This window comes from Macaca mulatta, chromosome 1, assembly GCF_049350105.2.
Source record: "Macaca mulatta isolate MMU2019108-1 chromosome 1, T2T-MMU8v2.0, whole genome shotgun sequence".
NCBI classification, from domain to species: Eukaryota; Metazoa; Chordata; class Mammalia; order Primates; family Cercopithecidae; genus Macaca; species Macaca mulatta.
In genome coordinates, this window is record NC_133406.1 from 9,463,393 (window position 1) to 9,489,215 (window position 25,823).

Below are 25,823 nucleotides of genomic sequence, written 5' to 3' on the forward strand. Positions count from 1 at the left end.
GTGGGTGGAGGAGGTGAAGGGAAGATGATGAAATTGAATTGGATAAGTGGGGTCATGGATGGTGACAGGAAGAGAAGGCAGGTGAGACTGAAATCAATGGAGAGCCTAAAAGGAGGTGTTTGTGTTTTCTTTATAAATCAAACATTTAAATATGAAAGACAAATAATCAAAAGAATTAAAAAGTGTGAAGACACAGGAGAGGGCAAATATAAAACTGATGTACAAAGGGATAAGATCCAGATTTCTTCGTGGTGTCTTCTGAGTCTATCCTTTCCTCACTGCCGTGGTAGTTTTCCTTGTTGAGTCCTTCATCTCTTCTTACCACAGAAGAGTGACATATCTATGCATTTCCCCACTCTCAGTCAGTTTCCACATATTGTTGCCCAGTTAATTTTCCTTAATGTTATTCCTCTACTCAAGCTCTTTCAGTGTTATTCTGTTACTTTTAGTGTAAAATCGAAGTTCCTTAAGATACACAAAGTCATTCTCACTCTGGCCTTGCCTGCCTTTCCTCATCCTTATAACTCACACACCCACATCCACACACATCACAACTCTGAAGCTATCACTTGCATTCAAATTCCTACCCATGATCCCTTGCAGTACCCTCTTTGTGCCTATATAAATCCTGCCCTTTCTCAAGTCTCATATTATATTACCTTCTTATAGACGGCTATCTCTATGTCCCTGAAGCCACATATTACCTTTTATTCTACCTTAGCATGTCAATTAACATGTCATTTCCATGAACATTTTCCAACAGTGCTTATATGTGCCTATCACTGTGAAAAACATCCAAACGTGCTAATGATATAGACCATGACAACTTGGTCACGTGACTTCTATCCAGCATCATACTTAACAGCCATAGCATTTTTTAAAAATATGTATATAGCTTGTCATTAATACTGGACTGCAAGCTCTTCTTTCATACACATAGGCTGTGTATTAAAGCGTTAGAACAGATCAGCTACATGGTCCATTTGGAGAACATATAACAGGAATTGAATAAGTATTCTGCTGAAAGGACATGTCAAAATTGGATAGGGTTTGCAGTCTCAGAATACTAAGAAATTGTGTAAATTGAATTTTATTTTTTTTCTGTGATACTCTAGATTGTGAATATTGCACATGCATTGCCTTTTCCTTTGGTCAAATTATAAGTTCTTTTTTTTCAAAGCATTCTTCTATGTGCTTTGAACTTATTTCTCCTTACATTTGCATGGATTGTGCATGTTGTTTAGTACAAATGTTATGCTTTAATTTTCAAGTCCGTTTCCAAAACTTTTTCACTGTAAGCCCAAGAACTCTCTCATTTCTCTTGGAATGTAACTTAATTTCTCCATGTTACGGAACTATGTTAAAAACTCTCTTTTAGTTAAAAAGTACCACCCACAAACGTTGAAGCTGTATTTTTATGAAAGTAACCACCTCTATTATTTCACGTGACTACTGCCGGTTCTCTATGGCTGTTCTTTAGTTACATTTTTTTGTAGCCATTCCATTATAGTTACTTTATTTTTGATGTCCATATTTTGATACTATTTTTGTTTTTGACATAAACACTATTCTATAATACATTTTGATACCTTAACCTTTCCTAGCTTTTCTGCATTGTGTTTGTTTGGTGTATGACATCACATAGGTATTTGTTTCCCAAAAGTTTCTTTAATTTAAACGTACCATCTATTATTTTGTTTTATTTTTTTGTTCCTGGTTTGGATTTTCTTTTCCTTTCGGTTCACATGTTCCTTTGGCAATTTAAGGATTGCTTCTTTAAAATGCATTGTTTTCATCGGGGCCATCTGAAAAGCTGAATTTTGGTTTTTAATCTGTCATCATATAATGTACTACAATATCACTGGAGGACTACTGTGTTTACTATCTCCACTGAATGTGCCATTTTGAATCTAACTATAAGGCTTCCCACATGTTGTCCCACAGTATCCTGGTGTTCAAGAGAGAAGCCAGTACCCTCAGACTCCAGCGGCTGGCAGGACTTGGGCAGGGGCCCTAGTCCTCAGAGGAAGGCATAGCTGAGTGCATCTGGGGCTGTGCTTAAGGTCTAGTCCAGCTGCAAATACGGTGGAGACACTTGGCTCCTGCTGCTCTTCCGTGATACTCTGAGCACAGCTGCGGGGGTTCTGCCATTCAGATATCAAGGTCAGTGCCTATCACAGACAAGGAGCCATGAGCTGATGGAGGAGGTAGCGGTACAGGTTGAACACCAGGGAGCATGGTGTTCAACGGAGAAGAGGAGGGGTGGGAAGGCCAGGCTGGGAATTCCTGCTGAAGACAGCTGTCCCAAGCAGGGACCACCTCTCTGTCTTCACATCAAGCCAATACTTGGGTCCAGTTCCCAGGCCATGGGACCGTGCCTTGGCCCTGTGTATCACAGTTTGGTTACTCACAGTGCAGTCAGCTTCATCAGAGGGCATCAGCTTCATCTGAAAGCTTGTCAGAAATACAAAGGCTCATCAGCCCTTCTGAATCAGAATCTGTATTTTAATGGTGACTGTATGCACATGAGTGTTTGAAAAGCACCGTGTCAAAGGGTCTACTCTGGCCTTCTTCTCATCCCTCTCATCACAACCCTCTCCAAGGGACAGGCCGATGAAAATTTTGGTTCCTTCTAGACCAAGTTTCACACAACCAGGTCCTTCAAATTCTTTGCCCTAAAGCTCACAGTCCATCCCCATTTAAGGCATAGAATAATCTTTCACTGATGCATTCCCATTGTGAACCTGGAACCCAAATACATTTGTGATCAAGGGAGAGGCATGAGGACATGGCGAGAAGCTGTTTGGGCTTTCAGGCTGAGAGTCCACATGCAGGCTCTGAGGCTGAGGACCCTGGGGGAACAGGACTGAGCCAGGGATGGGAAGAGGGGTGGGTGGGAATTGGGTGTAGACCTAGGACCTTCAATTGCACTTTTGTTCCTAGTCACTTAGTCTATTATCTACTTGTTCTTACAAAGCATCAAGGATTGAGTCCGCTTCTGTCCATTTGCAGCTGATATGTTCTTTTAGTGATTTCAAGCTATGTGCAGGGTGAGGGCTATAAAAACATTTATGCCTTCTAAGAATTTTTCAAATACTTGATACTAAAAGGTTAGGATGGGTTTCAAAATCATTTGCCTTATCCCAAGAGGTTTCAACATTACATTTGTCAATGAAAGAAAGTAATAGCTGTTAGAATCTTTAAACATAATTTCAATTACAGGAAACTTCTGAATGGCTATAAAATAGGTTTTTACATTTTCTGTCATCTACTTGTTCTTACAAAGCATCACACAGACAGTGACTATCAAGACTTTGATGAAAGGAAAACCATATAGTAAATATCAAAAGCCTTAAAAATGTGTGTACCATTTGATCAAGGAATTTCATTTCTGGGACTATATTCTAAGGAAGATATTCAGGGATATGTGTAGAAAGTTATTAACAATGATTTTCATCAATATTAATTTTTAACACGGAATACTGGAAATGATCAGGAATATTTATGTATGTTATAGAATATTATGCACATTTTCTGTGAATATAAATATAATGGTATTTAAAAAGAATGTTTAGTGATGTAGCAAAATGTTAGAGCAGAAAATTAATTTACAAAACCAAATAAAAGACTTTGATAAGACCATTGATCAAGAATTACAGGTCATCATTTCTATATACCTGATAATATAAATTTATACAAATTTCTGCTTCTCATTACAATCTTTGAAAAGATTTTATTTGGAAGTTCTATATAAATTCAATACTTTGTATTCCTCCCAATGCTTTTTATTTTCTCTTCTTTTAATACCAAGGATATAAACTAAATTTCTTTCACAAAATTTCATATAGATACTCCAAAATCCTATGTAATGTGCCATCCAAATATTACCATTTTATGTACAGAATAAAGTGGAAAAGGGTAAGAAGTATGTGGCCAGCCACACACAGCTGATGAAGAAAAGCTGAGGTACGCAAGGCAGGCAGGGTTGGGAGGGATACTATACTGCACCTTATATGTAGTGTGTTTTTGGATCACAAGAATCTACTACTTCTGACTTTTATTAGATGCACATTCTTTAATAAAGTGGGTGCCCTTCCTTTGCACAATTTTAAAAACGGATTTTTCTCCTCAACAGATCAGCTTCAATTTTTTTTAACATTTTCCTAACATATGATTATCATCTTCCAAAGACCCAAAAGTGCTGTCAATGTGACAGAAATCAGAATGTAAATATTTTACAAACAGCTGTCAAACCTCAATCGGCAGAAAACAAAAAACCCCGGAATTGCTGTAATCTATCCACGAGGCGATATCATTTAACTGACAGATAAGACATTTTTCTAGTTTTCCTCTTCCTGTCAGTATTTTTAATACATTAACACCATGTGCCATTCTGGATAGTCACTGTGACAATTCCCTTGAATACAGAATAAACTCTGAAATGCGCTAAGGGAAATGCCTGGCATAGGGACGGACTTTTGTTTCACAGGGTATTTTTCACAGTCATTGTTATCTGGAATGTTTGTTACTAACATGGATTAAACACTGGCATCAAGGGAATATTGTCATGCCCATAAAAACAGGGAAAATTTTGCTCTTAGCAGTTCAATAATTTATTATTTCATTCCTTCGGGCCTTCATTCAACAAACATTTCTCATTGTGCATGTGCCAGGTTTAGCCAATAAATCTATGTAAGATCCAAAGAATGGAGCCCTGTCACCCAACATCATAGATCAGAAATGTCACTGAGTAAAGATCCCTGAAACAGTCCCACCCAAGGATTTACTGCTATTTTCTATTTATACCTCTGTCTGTCCTCTGTTCTTCCTATATTGTTTCTTCATCTTTTTCTTTCTCTGTTTTTCTTTTTTTTTTTTTTTGAGACGGAGTCTAGCTCTGTCGCCCAGGTTGGAGTGCAGTGGCTCCATCTCGGCTCACTGCAAGCTTCGCCTCCTGGGTTCACGCCATTCTCCTGCCTCAGCCTCCCAAGTAGCTGGGACTACAGGCGCCAGCCACCATGCCTGGCTGATTTTTTGTATTTTTTAGTAGAGACAGGGTTTCACTGTGTTAGCCAGGATGGTCTTGATCTCCTGACCTCGTGATCCGCCCGCCTCGGCCTCCCAAAGTGCTGGGATTACAGGCGTGAGCCACCGCGCCCTGCCTTTTTTTTTTTTTTTCTTTTCTTCCCATCTAAGCAAAAGACACACTGGGGACTCTATAAGAACTGCTTAATTTCTTTTAGGATATTTAACATAGGGTATTTTCTGACTCTTTATTTACTCAACAAACATTTACTAAGCTTCTTGCAGGGGGCAGGCATCGTTATAAGTATAGTGGTTTTGGCAGTGAAGAAAACAGACAAGGCCCTGCCCTCATGGAGCTTAGATCATATTACAATGGAGATAAATAACAAATTATAAACAGGTGCGACAGATTCATCACGTCTTACCTAAATCTCTTAAATGACATATGTAAGTATTTTGTCCATAAGGGGTTATTTTCATATGCCTTAAGAAATAAAACTTCCAGTTTCTGAAGGGAATGAAACCTGGGTGTCCAAGATGGTGGTTATTTAGAGAGAGTGGTTAGGAGAGGTCTTGGCAGTTGAGATTTGACTGGAAGGGTCAAGTAGTAAGAAGAGCCAGGGGCTCAGTGCCAGGCCCCCGAGGGCAAAGAACAAAGAGAAATATTCAATAAATAAAGACAGGGAGACTTGGAGTATAGGAAGAAAGAGAGAAAAGTACAAGTAGAAACCAGATCATATCAGATTTATAAGTCATATTAATGCATTTGGATTTGATTCTAAATGTAGGGGAAGGAATTGAAGGATTTTGAGCAGGTCTCAAATAGGAGAATAATACGATCTGACAGAGGCTTCCCAAAGCAGACGCTGGCTGTGACAGAATGTAATTTTGTGTGGTAAGAATGAAAACCATGTTGACTAACATGAAGCTAATGCCATCGTCCAGGCAAGACAAGAGGATGGCTTGGAGTAGAGTCATAACAAAAGAGACAAGGGATTCAGGATGTATTTGGAAGAAATAAAAGGAAAACGAAAATAACTGGTCACTCTCAGGTTCAATGGACAGAAATAAAAACTGTTGCTTTGAATAGATATCAGAGTATTTCCCTGCATTAGCAATGGAGACCCAAGAAGGTAAGCTAGTATTTTGTACTAACAGCATATCAGAATACCTTATACCATCAATTTACAAATAAGCAGCAAAGGTCCAGAGAGGTGAAATGGCTTTTTGTAATGCCAAAAATTGCTGGGCTGTCCCCTGCATTTCCAGTCCCTTATTTTCCAGCCAAAAGATTTTTCCATCATCCAGCTCCCCCATCTCCCAAGTCAGCTCAGTGCCTTATGCAATGCCTTGTATAACTTTCTTCAGAAAGAAATTTCATTATGTGACTTAGTTTTTAAGCTATATATGTATATTTTTTCTGAACCAAGTCAATAAGAGTGAATTAATGAAGACAGTTAGGCAGAGAATACTTAATTCTATGATTGTTGGGTAAAAGCTGAGTTTTGGTGACCATATTTTGACCATTAGTTCTAGACTTTTATTTCAAAAAAAAAAAAAAAAAGAAAAGAAGATGCTCAGAATTAATATTTCCTTTACCAACTTTCATAGGCAATTCCAATATAAACTGATTCTCCCAAATCAGATCTTGTTTTCCTCTTTTCCTTTTATTTTCTTTTTTCCTCTTTTCTTTCTTTCTTTCTTTCTTTTTCTTTCTTTCTTTCTTTCTTTCTTTCCTTCTTTCTTTCTTTGTCTCTCTCTCTCTATCTTTATTCCTTTCTCTCTCTCTTTCTTTCTTTCTTTCTTTCTTTCTTTCTTTTTTTGTCTCTCTCTCTCTCTATCTTTATTCCTTTCTCTCTCTCTCTCTTTCTTTCTTTCTTTCTTTCTTTTTTTGTCTCTCTCTCTCTCTATCTTTATTCCTTTCTCTCTCTCTCTCTCTCTCTCTCTCTCTCTCTCTCTCTCTGTCTTTCTCTCTCATTTCTGTTATACAGGAACAGACTCAGTTCACTTAGTTTTACAAATGGAAAATATAATAGAAAGTCTGTGCTATTGAAGAGTATTGTAGTCAAAGAGTTACTGAGCTGACAATGCCCACTGCCTAACTGTAAAATGTAATCAGCAAAATAAGCTCCTGGAACCAGGCTATCAGGGCCAGCATTGAGGCAGCTGTGTACAGGGATCAGCCTCTGACAGGTCCAAGTTCAAATCTCACCTGTGCCAGTTACTACCATAGGACAAGTTTCACAGGACAAAGTTCTTCACATCTGAGAGCCTGTTTCCTCGTACATCAAATGGGAATAAAAATACTCGACTTAATAGTACTACTGTGGTGTTTAAGTAAGATAGGGTAACGTGTCTAGCATGATATCCAGATATAAATGTTACTGAATCAGCTAAGGCTCCATTTGGCTCTGAGTGTCAGCAAACCTAATAAGCTCGTCTAAATTAGGGACTGTATGTGTCTCATGAAACAAGACATCTGATGGTGGGCTTGCAAGAGCTCAAGCTCATTTTATCTTCCCACTCCAGTATCTCCAGTTCGGCTTTTGTTGCTGTGATTGCAAGAAGGGGTGGGGGGTGGGGGCGTGATTTCCTGATAGAACGATGGGATAGGAACAAAGGAAAAAACATTTGAAGAGGAATCTCCTCTTGAAAGACTCTCCCCAGGGACCAAGACTGAGAGCTCATTGGCTGGAGCTGAGTCACATGGCCACAGAAAGAGAATCTGGGAAGATGAGAATATTTTTTAGCTGGGCACTTTGCTGTCCTTACAACATCAAGATTTTATTAGGAAGGAAGAGGGTAGTGATAGGATTTGGCTCTGTGTCCCCACCCAAATCTCATCTCGAATTGTAATCTCCACGTGTTGAGGGAGGGGCCCGGTGGGAAGTGACTGGATCATGAGGGCGGTTTCCCCCATGCTGTTATTATGATAGCAAAGGAGTTCTCATGAGAGCTGATGGTTTTAAAAGTGGCAGTTTCCCCTGCACTCTCTCTCCCTCTCTGCTGTCACTATGTAAGACATGCCTTGCTTCCCCTTCGCCTTCTGTCATGATTATAAGTTTCCTGAGGCCTCCCCAGCCATGTAGAACACAATTAATAAATTACCTTTTTGTTTATAAATTACCCAGTTTCAAGTAGTGTCTTTATAGCTGTATGAGAACAGACTAATATAGGGAGATTGGATTTAAGGTAGGATGTTAGCAGTGTTTGCTGGATAGATAAAACATTATTAAGGATAACATCTAAGAAAGATTGAGCTTTTCCACAGTGTTGCTGTTTATGTTCACAATCGTATTTGTACAGCATTCTGAAGAAAGGCAATCTAAATCAAAGGATACTTCTTAAGCTTCTAAGAATTAGACAAGCTACACAATCCTATATATGTACTAATAATTCAAACATTTTGCAATATTTCAAAAAATTCCACATTGCTACAGTTAAACACAAATGTGCTTTTGAAATAAAGTTAACTTATTTCAAATCTCAATCAACATGCCTTTATTTCCATTTTTAAACTGATGAGAAAATGAACACACTTAGCTTTATTAAGACACAAAAAATTGAGCATGACTAATGGTAACAACTGTACATCATGTTGAAAACACCAACTTATAAATTCTTATTCCTTATTAATCTGTTCTCACAGATTGGGCCATCAATTCCCCTTTCCAAGGAAATAGCTCAACTAGAAAAAGGATCTTACCTTATTGTACCTTAGCTGAAGTTCTGACTGTCATTTTTTTGGCCGCTAATCACAATACAAGTGCTAGAAAAGAAAAACAGCAAAAAAAGATGGTATTAACAAATAACCAGGACCCTGAGAAAGAGAACATCAATAGGTTACACAACACGAGTAGAGGCAATCAAAAAAAAATTACAGAATTTTTGAGTTGGAAGTGACTTCCTGGATCATGGTGCCTAACCTCATGTACCTGAAGAGGATGGAGAGGGTCAGAGAAGTTAAAGTACCTGTCACTGGAAAAGAAATGTATCTATTGACTTCCTCATTCTACAGCTCCTCACGTCCTACCTGCCTAAGCTCCAGTTGCAAGGAAGGGAGATAGAGTGAGAATAAAAACAAAGAAGTTGCTCATCTCTTCATTTTACACGTAAGTGATGATTGCCTTCTTCTCTTAGCACATTGGCTAGTACGGTCTGTGTTCAACAAGTATTCCAGTTTCTATCTTCTCCAAGACACTACTCAAAATATATGCATACAGTGATCTTACAGTTAACTCAATCTCATACAGGAAGAAAATGCAATCTTCATGAAAATCTCCCAACTCCACTTCAGACACTAAGTGTACTGAGCCTGATAGCGAGGCCAGAATCTTGGGAAAGCACCTCCATTAGAAGGTTAACCTAGAGAAAGAAAAAGAAGTGCCAGGATTTGCAGAAGAACCGGGGAACTGTGTCACTGTGAAGGATGTGGCTGAATTCAGAGGGTCATGAAGGGATGGGAAATGCTATGGAAGAACTTGAGGATAAGATCCCCTGATAAGGTGTAGTTGAATTTTTTAAAGGAGGACCTTGAAGTTTGCACAGCACGGTGACGGTGACACCACATGGAAAGAGGACCGAGAAGAGACCATGAGGGAAGAAGTAAAAGGATCCCAGAGGTGCATGTGGAGGGATTTTCTCAGCAAGTCAGAGAGGAGCCTAGTGAAACCTCTGTGAGTGTCATCTGTGACAAGATCAGCACAGAGATGGAGAGCAAACTTCGAGAGAGTATTACAGCAATTGGATATGTAATTGAGAATTTAAAAATAGATTTTTATTTTACATGTTTCTAAAAGTATTAATATGCAAAGGATTTGGGGGAAAAGAGTAATTGCTCCTTCATCAGTTTGAGAAACACATTTATGCTCGCGAGCATTGGTCCTCTGCTGCCCTCATATCCCTTCTTCCTCTCTTTAGTGCCTCCCTCTCCTTCTGCTATTGCTTGCCATGTTGGAACTGTCAATCACCGGATCCTCTCCCACTTTCAGCAATGGAGGGCATCTGACTCAAGCAAGGCCTCTCAGACTCCTCCTCTCCCAAGATCCCCTTCCTCCCTGCCGCCCGCCCCTGGCCCTCCCTATCTGAGAAGTGTGTCTTATGGAAGGAAGGGCTGGAGCTATCATTCCATGAAATGCATGCACTTTATACCCTGGGGTGGAAAACTGAGGTCGAGGGGGTAAGTTACCATGGGTCACAACTCAGCTCTGCCTGACTCTTTCCACTAGCTGCCTTGCCTCTCTTACATAGCAGCACATTCTCAGGAAATAATATCTGTGTACCCAGAATTTCAAGAGTAAACTCAATCATATCAACACTTTCATTCCTACTACAGGAAATGAGGGTAAGTCATCAAACAACACTTCAGTGCGAGGATGGAGTCATTTCTCTCCCTCATCTCTATCTAACAAATAGACATTTTCTACTATTTAGGGCATGCTGATGAGCATACAATTCATCTTTCACTGCTAATATCCCTGTAACATCTAATGAGTCAAAGGGCAAGTATTCAGTTAATTCCATTTAACCATGTATCAGTCATCTCACAGAAACCCATTGTCTTGTACATAGTAGGTGCTCAGAAAATATTTACAGGGGATTTTTTCATTAAAAGTAATAAATGCCCATTATTACAAACACATTTGACTAATTTACAATTAGGAGTCCCAACATGGCCTACATGTTGAAATTCAGATCATTTTAAATAAGTAAATATATTATACAAAATTAAGTAGCACCATTAATGTTAAAACAGACATAAACACAACTCAATTATTGAAGTGTCTACTAGTATCAATATCTTGTTCACTAAAAGAATGGGGAGACAATAAATGAGATTGAACATCTTGAAGTTTCTCTGATTAAATTTCTCTAGTATCAGATTCAGAAAGACATTCATTCTGAAAACAAGCAAAGGAATTGGCTTTCATCCTAGCTGCAGATTCATTCTATTGAAAATTAATTGCATGTAACATTCATTTAGAGATGAGGTTCAAATATCTAAGTACAGATGACAGTCTTCTCCAAAACCCAGTAAACATGGCTCAAAGGTCACATAATCAAAATAAGATTGGCAATTCCAGAGAATGCTGTCCTAATTATATAGTTAGCCAAATAAAGAAGAAAACAAAACTAGAGACAGAATAATTATGGAAGGCCAGATGACAGGCTTCTTTCAACAGGTCAAAAAAAGTTACTCTGATTTATGATATCCATAAAAAAGGTAAGATATTTTGCTAACCTCTTTAAAGTAGTACTGGCATGCCTTGGAAATACTGTGGTTTTGGTTTCATACCACCACAATAAAGTAAGTCACACACATTTTTTGGTTTCCCAGTGCATATGAAAGTTATGTTTACACTATATTGTCATCAATTAGATGTGCAATAACATTACGTCCAAGAAAGCAATGTACATCCCTTAATTAAAAATACTTTATTGCTAAAAAATACTAACAATCATCTGAGCCTTTATAGTTATATATATATATATATTTTTTTTTATTTTGGTGGAGGGTTTACCTCAATGTTGATGGGTGCTGACTGATTAGGGTGGTGGTTGCCAAAAGCTGGGGAGGCTGTGGCAGTTTCTTCAAATAAGAAACAATGAAGTTTGCTGCAGTGATTGACTCTTTCTTTTGTAACAGATTTCTCTGTAGCATGTGATGCTATACATCTCATTCTCAAGTAGCATGTGATACTGCTTGACAGCATTTTGTCCACAGTAGAACTTCTTTTAAAATTGGAACCAATCCTCTCAAAGGCTGCTGCAGCTTCTTTAACTAAGTTATTGTAATATTCTAAATCCATTGTGGTCATTTTAACAATATTCACAGTATCTTCACCAAGAGTTAATTCCATCTCAAGAAAATGACTTTCTTTGCTAATCCGTAAGAAGCAACTCCTCCTCCAGGTTTTATCACGAGATAGCAGCAATTCAGGCCCATCTTCAGGCTCCACTTTAAATTCTAGTTCTCTTGCTGTTTCTGCCACAATGGTATTTATTCTTTCTTCATTGAAGTATTGAACTCCTCAAAATCATCCATGAGGGTTGAAATCTACTTCTTCAAACTCCTGCTAGTGTTGATATTTTTACCTCCTTCCAAGAATCATGAATGTATTTAACAGCATCTAGAATGGTGAATCCTTTCTAGAAGGTTTTCAACTGACATTGCCCAGATCCATCAAAAGAATCTATGGCAGCTATAGCTTTATGAAATGTATTTATTAAAATAATAAGACTTAAAAGCCAAAATTGCTCCTTGATTCATGGGCTGCAGAATGAATGTTATATTAACAGGCGTGCAAACAACATTAATATCCTCCTTGTATGCCTACATGAGAGCTATTGGATTACTAGATGCATTGTCAATGAATAGTAATATTTTTAAATGAATCTTTTTCTGAGCAGTAGTTCTCAACAGTAGGCTTAACATATTCAGTACACCAGGCTGTAAACAGATGCATTGTCATCCAGGCTTTGTTATTCCATTTATAGAGCACAGGCAAAGTAGACTTAACATTAAGTCTTCAGGGTCCTAGGATTTTTGAAATAATAAATGAATACTACCTTCAACTTAACTAGCAGCTTCATTAGCTCCTAATAAGCAAGTCAGCCTGTCCTTTGAAGCTTGAAAGCCAGACCTTGACTTCTTTCTAGCTATGAAAGTCCTAGATGGCATCTTCTTCCCACAGAAGGCTGCTCGGTCTACCCTGAAAATCTGCTGTTTAGTGTTGCTACCTTCATCAATGATCTGCACTTGCTACTTCACCTTGTAATTTTATATTATATAGACAGCTTTTGTCCTTAAACCTCATGAATCAACCTCTGCTAGCTTCACATTTTTCTTCTGCAGCTTCCTTTGCTCTCTCCGCTTTCACAGAATTGAAAAGAGTTAAAGCCTTGCTCTGGATGAGGCTATGGCTTAAGAGAATCTTGTGGCTGGCTGGATCTTCCAGCCAGGCCACTCACACTTTCTCTGTATCAGCAATAAGGCTGTTTTGCCTTCTTATCATTTGTGTTTTCACTGGAGTAGCACTTTTCATTCCCTTCATGAACTTCTCCTTTGCATTCACAACTTGGCTGTTTGGTATAAGAGGCACCGCTTTCAGCCTGTCTCAGATTTCCACATGGCACCCTCACTCAGCTTGGTTATTTCTAGTTTTTGATTGAGACATGTAACTCTTCCTTTCACTTGAACACTTAGAGGCTGCTGTAAGGTTATTAATTGGCCTAATTTCAATATTGTTGTGACTCAGGAAATGGGGTGGAGCGCAAGGAGAGGAAAAGAGATAAAGAAATGCGTGGTTGGTGGAGAAGTCAGAACACATTCATTAATAACATTTATCAATTAAGCTTGCCATTTTATGTGGGAGTGGTTTACGGCATCTCAATACAATTATAACAATAACCTCAAAGATCACTGATCCCAGATCACTATGTCAGATATAATAATAATTTAAAAGTTTGAAATACTACACCAATTACCAAGGCCGGGCGCAGTGGCCCACGCCAGTAATCCCAGCACTTTGGGAGGCCGAGGCGGGCAGATCACGAGGTCAGGAGATGGAGACCATCCTGGCTAACACAGTGAAACCCGTCTTTACTAAAAGTACAAAAAACTAGCCGGGCGTGGCGGCGGGCGCCTGTAGTCCCAGCTACTCGGGAGGCTGAGGCAGGAGAAAGGCGGGAACCCGGGAGGCGGAGCTTGCAGTGAGCCAAGATGGCGCCACTGCACTCCAGCCTGGGCGACAGAGCGAGACTCCGCGAGACTCCGTCTCAAAACAAAAACAAAAACAAAAACAAAATTACCAAAATGTGACAGAGACACAAAGTGAGCACTTGGGGTTGGAAAAATGGTGCCAATGGATTTGCTGAAGCAGGGTAGCTACAAACATTCGATCTGTAAAAATCACAATATCTGCGAAGCACAGCGAACTGAAGTACAATAGAATAAAGTAAGTCTCCACCCGCTTCTTTTACTATTATCCTACCACTCAGACGACTATGCATATGCCCTTCTCATGAATCAGTACTTTTTATTTATCATCAATGCCTGTTGATCTAACTCCCGCTTTGTAAGACAGAGTCAATCCACCTCAGCATGGATGTGCCCTAATTTATTCTTTTACTATTTACAGAATTATGGTTGCATCCTTTTTCTTATTATAAACAATGTAGCAATAATAATCCGTGTGTGTGTGTGTGTGTGTGTGTGTGTATACATATATATAATCCTCCTGAGGAGAAGCAATCCTCCTCCCTCAGGCTCCTGGGTAGCTGGGACTACAGGCATGCGCCAATATTCAAAAAAGAGATATTTTATACACACACACACACACACACGGATTATTATTCATTTTTTAGTTCTATATTCCTAAAATTATGATTTATATGTTGTAGAGTATTCACATCTTAAATTTTGGTACATACTGCTAGATTACTTATCAAAACAGTTGTAGCAATTTTGTTTCCCATTTCCTCACCATAACTGGATATTCTCTCTCTCTCTCTCTCACTCTCTCTCTCACTCTTTCTCTCTCTCTCTCTCTCTCACTCTTTCTCTCTCTCTCTCTCACTCTTTCTCTCTCTCTCAATCTCTTATCCACCTACCTACCTATAATTACCTATCTCTATTTCTATCTATATATGCGTCTACCTATGTATCTGATTTTTGGCAAGAAAAGTAGTGTTCACAGATAAATCTATTTATTATCTCTGGGGCCTCAAACACAGTCTTGCAGCAAAGGCAGACTGAAAACAATCTTTAGGCAAGGTTCTGATATTGTGGCATTAAGAGGGAGATAATCCTTGAAAAATGTATTTTGAGAAAACAACATAACAATTATTCACAAAGAGAATTTTAAAAGACTCTGTCCTGTTGAGTAAAAACTACGACATGCTCCATTTAGTAAGTAGCTTTAACACAGAAAAACACATCCAGATCTAAAAGTCAATGCTGTTATTTTTCCCATGAAACTATAATTTTAAAAATGTCTAACTCACCAAATGGTTTCCTATAATTTTTAAAGTTCAAAAAAAAAAATCTATAACAAAAGAAAAGGTCCAGTCTTGAAGCTCCTTAAAATTTTTAAAATAATATTATATCTTTAAAATGCTATTCTTTAGCCAGAGATGGCTCCATTTAGATACTTGAAAATATTAATCACCCTTTTCTTCAAGTAACCTTTCAGCAACCCCAGCTCAGGTGACTTATAATTATAGTCTATGAACCTGAGCCTCTCCCTCCACCCCCACCCTGACTTCCACCCCTCTTTCACTCTCTCTCTTAAGTCATAACATGAATGTGAAAGCCAGGGATAAGTAGTTCTTATTTTGGGCCAAACCAGTGTTACAGAGTTTGACTAAATAATAGTGTTTACGGGGGTTCAAGAAACCAACTTTAAAGGGGAAAAATGTACCTATAGTTTTGATTCTTATAAAAGACACTCTTTTGGATGCTTCCGCCACGAACCAGAAACACAGCTTAAAGGACCACTAGTGCAATTTACAGTCCAATATCTCTCCATAGTTGGGCCGTCATTCTCATCAATTATACTTTGGAACTGATTAGAAAATGAAGAATCAGTAACAATATTGGCTCAGTTTTAAAGCCTGCAGGCAGATATATTCTTAAATACTAGAAAGTAGCTATATTTTGTTCTATATGTAGGACCTGCTTGTGTGGAGAATCTGTTTCATTTTTGCTCTTCACTGCAATGGCAGGAAGTCTCCATCCAGGGTCTTCAGCAGCGGTCGAGTGTGGACTTCAGGCAGTCCAGACTCAGGCCCTTGGTTTTTCTCATCCACAGCCTGAAGTTAAAAACCAGTAATTTACCTTAGAGGAGTGATAGAATAACTATATGTTATAAAAAAGAGAAAGGGGGTCAGGTGCAGTGGCTCACACCTGTAATCCCAGCACTTTGGGAGGCTGAGGCAGGTGGATCACCTGAGGTCAGGAGTTCAAAGCTAATGTGGCCAACATGGCAAGACCCCATCTCTACTAAAAACACAAAAATTAGCTGGGCATGGTGGTGGGCACCTGTAATCCCAGCTACTCGGGAGGCTGAGGCAGGAGAATTCCTTGAGTCTGGGAGGCAGAGTTGCAGTGAACCAAGATTGCGCCATTGCACTCCAGCCTGGGTGACAGAGTGAGATTCCATCTCAAAAATAAATAAATAAATAAATAATAAAAAAGAGAGCGGAAATATGACATCTAAATGTCATCTTGACTACCTTTTAAGTGATAGGAATGTATATCATTTTTCCTCAAAGATTTCTGTTTTCCAAGTTCTGCTTTTGTTTTAAATGGGCATATACTACATTCCAATTAAAAGGTGACTTGAAAACAAACCTCCTAGCAGATGAGGCCTGAGCTTCTCTCCAGGCTAGACAGGGGTCCCCATGACTGAAGCTGCATCAGCCCCTCTAAGCTTGCATTTACCATTTGGGCTTCTAGTTTCCTCTGTGACTTACCATTCTGCTTGTCATAAAAAACAAACAAACAAACAAACAAACAAAAATCTCCTACTCTCTATTCACATGTCTATCTCTTTCACAGGATGGTGGGTAAAGACTGCAAGCCCCAAATGTGCCCTCAAGTCCACATCACTGCCCAGACACACATTAAGACCAGGGGAAATATGTAATAAGTCACACCTGGGGAGTTTTTAACTGTATGCCCTTCCCTGGGTGTTCTGCAGCCAAGCAAAACTCCTTAGAAACACAGTTGATAAAAAGAAAAAAGGAAACTTAACAATGGCAGGCAGAGAAGATTGATAAATGCTGCTAAGATATAGGATGAGCAGGATACTTAGGAATACTGCCATGAAACAATAAAAAGGCCTTGCCAAATGCTATTTAATGCACAAAAGGAACCTCCAGGGGCACACTACAGTGGTCATCTTACGTACAGACTGCCATCTGTTGTGAGCATGTGTGTGTGAAGAAGGCGATAGAAATGAATATTGGAACTCTACACCACGTACAGTGTGTTGTATGATGATAAAAACTACAGATACTTTAATATCATATTGTAGGTTTAATTTTTTTCCAATGTTTTATCATCTTTACAAAATCCACTCACTCTCTCTCCATATATATCTATATATATATCTATATATATCTATATATATCTATATATCTATATATATCTATATATCTATATATATCTATATATCTATATATATCTATATATATCTATATATATATCTATATATATATCTATATATATATCTATATATATATCTATATATATATCTATATATATATCTATATATATATCTATATATATACACACACACACACACACACACACATACATATACACACATATATATATATAGTCTTTCGCTGTCAACCAGGTTGGAGTGCAGCGGTGCCATCACGGCTCATTGCAGCCTAGAACTCCTGGATTGAAGCAATCCTCCTCCCTCAGTCTCCTGGGTAGCTGGGACTACAGGCATGCAGCACTATATCTGGCTAATTTTTTACATTTTTAATTTTTTTGTAGAGACGAGGTCTCACCATCTTGCCCAAGCTAGTCTCAAACTCCTGGGCTGGAACAATTCTCCTGCCTCCGCCTCTCAAAGTGTTGGGATTGTAGGTGTGAGCTCCAATGCCTGGCCAAAAATTCACCCTTGCTAGTATTGTAGAGAGTCACCAGGACTGTCTGGATTCTAACTGATAACTGACTAAGATGATAGTGTTTAGAGTAGGCAAATCCAAGTAATCAAAAGACACTACCTAGATGGTTACAACATTTCCTAGATTCTACTGGATGTCCCAGGGCTCCACATATTCGAAAAAGAGATACGGTGCTCAAATAAATTTGGAAAATTCTGGGTTAAATACTATGTTACCATTACTGTTACAATGGGATTACTCAGAAATGTCAAAACTGAGATGTGGGCTGTGATTTTTCTAAAGGCAGCTATATTCTGATGCTTGCTTTTCTCAATTTTGTTTGACCATGTGGGGGAGCTATGCTAAATGATGCCCTGCACAGACAGCTCAGGATTCTTCTCTACATCAGTACAGAAAGAAACAAAATTATTCTTTAGAGTCTAGCTTAGCCGAAAATTGAATGTGCTCTTGAGTCTAGATAAGTATTTGCCCAGATTTCATAGACTCTATAATATCACAAAAGTAAATGTATCTTTCTAAGAAGGGAATGCTGCACTCTGCATTGCACAACAATGACTAATGGATTTGGAATATTTTTTAAAATCTGATAACATCATTTAGAAACACGTATCTTCAAATACCACATTTTGAAATGTAGCCATGATATTCTTAGATATAGTCTTGAAAATCTAATGAGCTCCTGAAACTGTATTTAGCTAAAATTTCAACCTCTTAAATATTTGGAAAGGTCAGTTTTGATGTGATGAATTATAATTTTGGCAATTCCTATTGTACAGCTGTTCTCAGGAAATATAATACTGCTGGTACTGCAAACAACGTATTTAATTGGATTCCCTCAAGTTTTTCTTGTAAAAAAAGTCTTCCAGAAAATGCTCAAATGTCCTAACTAAATACAGCTTTTTTCTGCTGGCTTAAGCAATCTCTTTGATTAGTAAATAGTTAAAACTTACTGCTGAATAAATGCCTGCCTGGAGCCAACGACACCCTGGCTCTACAGAGCAAAGGCACAAAGGAGGGCGTATTTTAAGTGAAACTCCCAATTAAAAATACGTTTGCAAAGAACCGTTGCATGGTAAAATGTACTCTATATTATGTTCGGCAAAACACAAACAACCTAGATATAAGTTGTGTGGACATATCCACAGTTTTATAAATATAAATCTATGCACAAAATAATCTTAAAAAGACATACATTAAATTTAGGTTTAAGCACATGAATTTGCTGAGTGAGGAGGACAACAAGTCTATCAGCAGCAATTTCGTATAGTTCAACTTGCAGATCACAATGTTAATAGTGCTTACAACTTGAGGATTGATAATAATAGTTATTTGTTTATTTAAGGTTCTTTCCTTTATTTTCCAAAGTGTTCCTAACTAGCCATCATTGGTTTTAGAAAACACTATTTTTTTTTTTTTTAAACAAAGATAGAGGCAAAAGTATGTTGAGAGATTAGGTTGCTTATTGGAGAGGAAGAAGTAGAAGGAAGGCTCTGAGCTCTGATTTCAAAGTCATGTTCAAAGGTTGTATAGAGAGTGGAACATCTCACTAGAAGAGTAGCATGTAAGAAACCGTCCTGGCTGAACCAAGGTTTAGGAAGAAACACTCGTCACATTCAGTGTTAAAGACTGCCCTCCTTTTGGGTCCAAGTCATGGAACAGAAGGGTGACATCAATTACATCCAGGATGAGGCACTATGGTAATGGAAATATTTGGGTGACATCAATTACACCCAGGATGAGGCACTACGATAATGGAGATAATTGGATTATTGATGTAGTAACATTTTTCTTTGTCAGTTAAGATACTTTCCCTCTATTTAATTTGTGAGTATACAGATGAACTTCCTACAAATATCTATCAAAGTTGTATAAGTTGTTTATTGCTTGTGTTTTTGGTTGCCCAATCAATGCATTCTAATAACCAAGGCTACTGCCTGGTCTTTCTAAAACAGAAGCACTCTAGAAGATTCCTACCATCCTTCAGCCCCCATGCCAGATGACCAAAGGAAGTGTCACTTCTCCCACTTGGTAGGAGCACCAGGCCTGTACAATGGAAGGAGCTTTTCCCACCCGATTCTTAGCTGGTAACATGGAGGTACCTGCGTCTTCTCTAAGAAAAACCCTCTTGGATCTTAGATTTAAGCGACTCACATTTCCTATAAAACAGAGATGCTCACCTTACATAAGTTTTTGAAAGCATGAAATAAAGTAGCATATAGAGTGTAGCAAATGTCTGGGACATAGAAAGTGTCCAGGAACCTGAAGCTACTATTTTTATATAACGGGACTGTGCCCAAAGGGTGGCTAACACTAATATGCTTTTTCAAAGCCTGACCTCCCGCATCCTTTTTCTTCAGGGTATCTGCCCCACCTGTAAGCTCCGTATCTGGCTTATTTGAAAGGCTATATGCTTTTTATTTGAGTATAATACCTTTGTATTCCATTTTCCTTTTTTAAATTCCAACAATCCTACTGTGTATAAAATAAGCATTACTTTGAAACACATTTCCTGAATTTTTGGCAATTAGACACTCATCTTGGGATTGAAAAATACTCTCCCTCTCTCTCTCTCTCTCTCTCTCTCTCTCTCTCTCTCTATATATATATATATATATATATATATATATATATATCTGCAATCCATAAAATCATTCCTACCATTTGTGTAAATTAAAGCACACTGTTTTCCTTAAGCCATATATAATATCAGCTATCCTGAGAAAATGTGTTTTGTCAGATAAGGTAAAAGCTAGCTTATTTAATTAGCTAAAAGCAGCACGCATCATTGGAAATCTGAGTTCCAAGGAAAGAATAGAGTTAGGAACTTAAGTCCATTTTTCCTGGGCCCAGCATAAACTTATTTTGTAAATAAGCATGAAAATTCTACCATTATTTCCATGTCCTCCAAGTAAGACCTGACAGCCATTATCCACATCATACACATAATATTAGTAATGAATCCTTAAACTAGGATTCTAGTTTAAAATTCCATACTATGGGTGCCATTGCCCATTTGGATCTTTGGGTTGCTCTCTCAGTAATATGATGTAACTGATGTTTTTATTTGTTCAGTTTTTAAGGGATTGATTTGATTGTAAATATTTTAAAAATAAGCAGTCTCTTTTCTACCTTCTGTATTTTTCAGAAGTCAGAATCTGATTAATTTTTGAGAAATGTAACTAATCACTTTAACTCACAAAACTTGGTCTCTAGGAAAGCACAGGCAGGATACAGGAATATCTGAATTACCCTGCTCTTTTGTTTTTCTCTTAAATGCGATCTTGCATCCTTTTAAAATTTGTTGTTATTGTTATTATTATTGGAGACAGGGTCTCATTCTATCACCCAGGCTTGAGTGCAGGGGTGCAAACATAGCTCACTGTAGCTTCAAACTCCCATGCTCAAGAGATCCTCCAGTCTCAGCCTCCCAAGTAGCTGAGACTACAGGTGCACACCACCACATTCATCTAATTGTTTTATTTGCTTATTTATTTATTTTTGTAGAGAGGGGTATTTCACTACGTTGTTGAGGCTGGTCTCAAACTCTTGGTCTTAAGCAATCCTCCTGCCTTGGCCTCCCAAAGTGCTGGGATTACAAGTGTAAGCCACTGTGCACAGTCCATCCTTCTTGATCACTGCTGTCAGCACTTTACATCCTGATTAATGACTGGAGTCATTACTGTGGGGTGAGTGTGTGTGAGAGAAGGAGACAGAGACACAGACAGAAGGTGAAAGAGAAACGGAGTGAGTCAGAATGAGACAGAGAAATAGAATAAGAAACACACACATGTAGAGGGAAAGACTGCCGGGGGAGAGACAAAGACAGGTACACATACAGATACACAATGACTGATACTTGTTTTTCTTCTCCCAAAGCACTTACCCTATGGAGCCTTTGCTGCCACTCCCCTTCTACCTGCAGACCTTTCATCATCTGACATTGAGGCTTCTGCTTTTTGTCTGTGTGTCTGGGATGCCAGCTCTGAATTCTGCTTCATTACGTGGTACTTGAGATTGGGAGGGGTTTCCAAGACACATGTTGTGTGAGCATCATTTTTCTATAACTACAAACCCTATATTTAAATATACATATAGATGCAACATTGTCTTGATTCTTTTCTTTAAAAAAAAAAATCACATATTGCAGTTTGCTGCTCTGAAGTTACTTGTTCTGCTCCAAGTCACTAGTCATTTGTTGAAGATAAGCTCTAACAAGGCAGAAACAGCCTTAAGGATGATCAGATGTTTGGCCTTTCTTGTGCACACCCTACATGCAATCTGTTCTTGGTTTAGCAAAATCTTGGGCTTTGTGAAACATCACATCATCTCTTCACTTAGCTGCTTAGGTCCTCCTAAAAGTGCTGGGAGAGCCATATGGAAAACGATGAGGGGCATCCCAAATCACATCTGCCCCATTTGCCATACAGTTTTCAGCAGCATTCTCCTAATCTTAGGGCCAACAAAGAAAAATAGCATACACAGACAGGGTTTACTTAATGCCAGGCAGTTTTCCATAATTACTTCATAAAATTCTTACAATAACTCCATAGTTAGAGGGGTATTCTTATCATCCCTGTAATTGAGAAGGGGAAATTGAGGTCTGAAAAATTTAAGGAGCTTCCTCAAGATGGCCCCATTAGCAAACCAGCAGCGGTAAAGTGTGAACCAGGGAGCTGGAGCTCCTGATCAATACACCGTTCTACACAGCTGTTTGGTGAGTCCATCGCACCTCACTTCACAAGGACACAAGAGTTGAGAGGAAGCTCCTGTAAGAACTGTGATATGATGCTCAGCATCCTTTTAGGTGCATGTTTGCAGGGAGTGGAAAAGAAAGCCTGGAGAAGAAAACTAGAAATTCACTGCTTCTTGGAGTGCAGGAATGCTACCCTGTCCAAGTTGACATTTCTCAGTGCTTAGTGAAAAGTGAGGCTGGCAAGCAGTGAGAACAGGCCAGTGTCTGTTTATCTGTGGATTTGATTGCTTTTTTTCTTATCTGTCTGAAGAGGAGGGCATGCAATTCACAGAACAGGGAGAAATATTTTCTGATTTAAGGAAAAGCTTAAATTGTAAAGAACACTTTGCAAAACTCAGAATATCCTGAAATCCATAAGAGGTGACAGTTCAGTAAACAAAAATGTACATTTCAGCTATATAGCAATTAATAAAACTACCTAAGAAAAATTAAGCAATAACTGGCTAATTATACATGATATTGTGTCTTGTGATATATTAATTAAAGTAAAAATTAAAAGTATGGCACATGTCATCTAAGACTCTTCCTTTTAAGAAGCTTGGAGCAACAGAAATTGTGATTGCCCCTTTGAAATGATGAAATGGTGAGATCTAACAAAAAAAAGGTGTGGCGCTTCCATCCCTGAATATCTCTAAGCAGAGGAAGAAAAGAGATTGCCAGGTTCATGAGGAGATGAGAAAGCAGAGAGCTAGATTAAAGGCAGAACAACCTGGGCTCCCCAGCCCTGTGATCCAGCAGTTATTTTATGAATGAGTCTATGTACATCAACTCATTTACATACATTAGAATCATATATACTGTAGTTAGAATTATTAAAATCTGTTAAAATTGTCTTATTCACTTCATTTTTTGTCAGCATCAGAAACATCTTAATTGTAACATTGGTAATACGCTTTTGGTGTCTGAATTGTCATGTTATAGAACTTTGCATCGTCATGCAATGATTCCATTGTTCAGAGAAAAATGACTCAAATTAGATTTTCTATTAGATGCAATAAAACATGTCGCTTGCAAACCTTGGATTTGGTCAGTGTTTAATGGATTGTCTCTTGACAAAATATTATACTTTTGAAAGTCAAGCTAGAAAAATGAGCATATCAGAGTGTATCACATTTAATGACTATAACTGAGAAGGACTCAGTTTGCAATTTTTAGACTTTTCCAGTAAGATTAACTTTATTGTATTTCATCCCATTATATTCATTTTGGCAATTTTATTGCTCAGAAAGAGAAATAAAGTTACAACTCAGATTTATTTATTTATTTGTACAAAGGTTCACTGGAGGAGGAAAATTACGGCACGATTTATAATTTGTTGCTAAAAAATTCATTACTGTTCAAGGCATTTCTTTTTTTTAATTTTTTTTGAGACTGAGTCTCACTCTGTCACCAAGCTGGAGTGCAGTGGCGCGATCTCGGCTCACTGCAACCTCCGCCTCCCGGGTTCAAGCAATTCTCCTGCCTCAGTCTCCTGAGTAGCTGGGACAACAGGTGCGCACCACCACGCCCATGTAATTTTTGTATTTTTAGTAGAGGCTGGGTTTCACCATGTTGGCCAGGATGGCCTCGATCTCTTGACTTAGTGATCTGCCCGCCTCAGCCTCCCAAAGTGCTGGGCTTACAGGCATGAGCCACAGCGCCTGGCCTAGGGCACTTCTTAAAAGAAAACATTTCAGTGTTTTATAAAAGCACAGAGGGTGGAAACTAAAGTCAAGCAGACTTGATGTGAACTCTACTCTGTCACATACTCATGACCTTGGGAAAGTGTCTTTCCTTGCTGTGCCTCAGTTTTGTCATTTTAAAAAGGGATCACAATACACACAAGCTGATGTGAGGACCAAACGGTTTAATGTAAAAGTGCTATTCACTTTTAGCTATTATTGTATCCACATGAAGCTACAACGTGTTGCATGTATATTTCAGATTAGGAGCAGCATTAGAGAGAACTCAATAACCATGACATGAGAAATGGGACTGTAATGCATTGTTTAAAAAGAAATTTTAATCATATGTGAGAGAGGTATTAAAAATAAGATGCATAAATTCTAGTATCACATCTCTTGAATAGTAATACTAGAACTGGTTCATATTTTTGATTATTCTTTTAAGATTAATCTTAAAGGATAATGAAGTTCGGCCGGGCGCGGTGGCTCAAGCCTGTAATCCCAGCACTTTGGGAGGCCGAGACGGGCGAATCACGAGGTCAGGAGATCGAGACTATCCTGGCTAACACGGTGAAACCCCGTCTCTACTAAAAAATACAAAAAACTAGCCGGGCGAGGTGCCGGGCGCCTGTAGTCCCAGCTACTCGGGAGGCTGAGGCAGGAGAATGGCGTAAACCTGGGAGGCGGAGCTTGCAGTGAGCTGAGATCTGGCCACTGCACTCCAGCCTGGACGACAGAGCCAGACTACGTCTCAAAAAAAAAAAAAAAAAAAAAAAAAAAAAAAAAAAAAGGATAATGAAGTTCAATTGGATGAATTTAGGGATTAAAAAGGTGACTTTTTTTTTTTTTTTTTTTTTTTGAGACGGAGTCTCACTCTGTTGTTCAGGCTGGAGTGCAGTGGCGAGATCTTGGCTCACTGCAAGCTCCACTTCCCAGGTTCATGCCATTCTCATGCTTCAGCCTCCCGAGTAGCTGGGACTACAGACATCCACCACTACGCCTGGCTAATTTTTTTTTTTTTTTTTTTGTATTTTTAGTAGAGATGGCGTTTCACCGTGTTAGCCAAGATGGTCTCGATCTCCTGACCTCATTATCTGCCTGTCTCGGCCTCCCAAAGTGCTGGGATTACAGGTGTGAGCCATAGCGCCTGGCCTATAGTACTTTTAACATACATTTACATGATCTGTGCCTAAATAGATATGAAGAATGATTACACTCTACAAGACAAACAACCCAGTAGAAATATGGACAAAAGATTTCAACAGTCACTTCAATAAAAAACATATACATATGCTAACTAAGTATATGAAAAGATGCTCAAGATCATTAGTCATTAGGGAAAAGCTAAGTAAAACAAGTACCACTAGACATCCACTAAAATGACCACAACTGAAAATACTGACCACAACAAGTATTAGCAAAGATGTGGGGGCAACTGGAATTGTCATCTGCCGCTGAAAACGTAAAATGCTATAATCGTTTTGAAAAAAAGAGTTTGGCAGTTTCCCCAAAATTTAAACATACCCCTACCATACAACCAGACATTCTGCTCCTTGGTATTTACCTAAGAAATGACAGCATTTTTCCACACATAGATAGGGACGCAGATATTCACAGCAGATTTACTTCAACAACCCAACATTGGAAAAAAGCCAACTGTCTCTGGAGGTGATTGGATAAACCAGTAGTGGCATATAGGCATAATGGAGTAGTACTAAGCAAGAAAAAGAAAGAAA

At 38.5% G+C, this 25,823-nt stretch overlaps 1 protein-coding gene across 6 annotated transcripts in view; it reads right to left on the reverse strand.

Moving 5' to 3' along the window:
* CHRM3 (cholinergic receptor muscarinic 3) overlaps nucleotides 1-25,823 on the reverse strand; it is a 522,214-nt gene that overhangs the window by 270,786 nt on the left and 225,605 nt on the right. For 4 of the 6 annotated variants that reach the window (XM_015126492.3, XM_015126482.3, XM_015126487.3 and 1 more), the window contains one exon: nucleotides 8,732-8,794. The exons of 1 other annotated variant lie outside the window; for it this stretch is intronic. The gene's annotated coding sequence lies outside the window, so the exon portion shown is untranslated. 6 annotated transcript variants of the gene reach the window in all.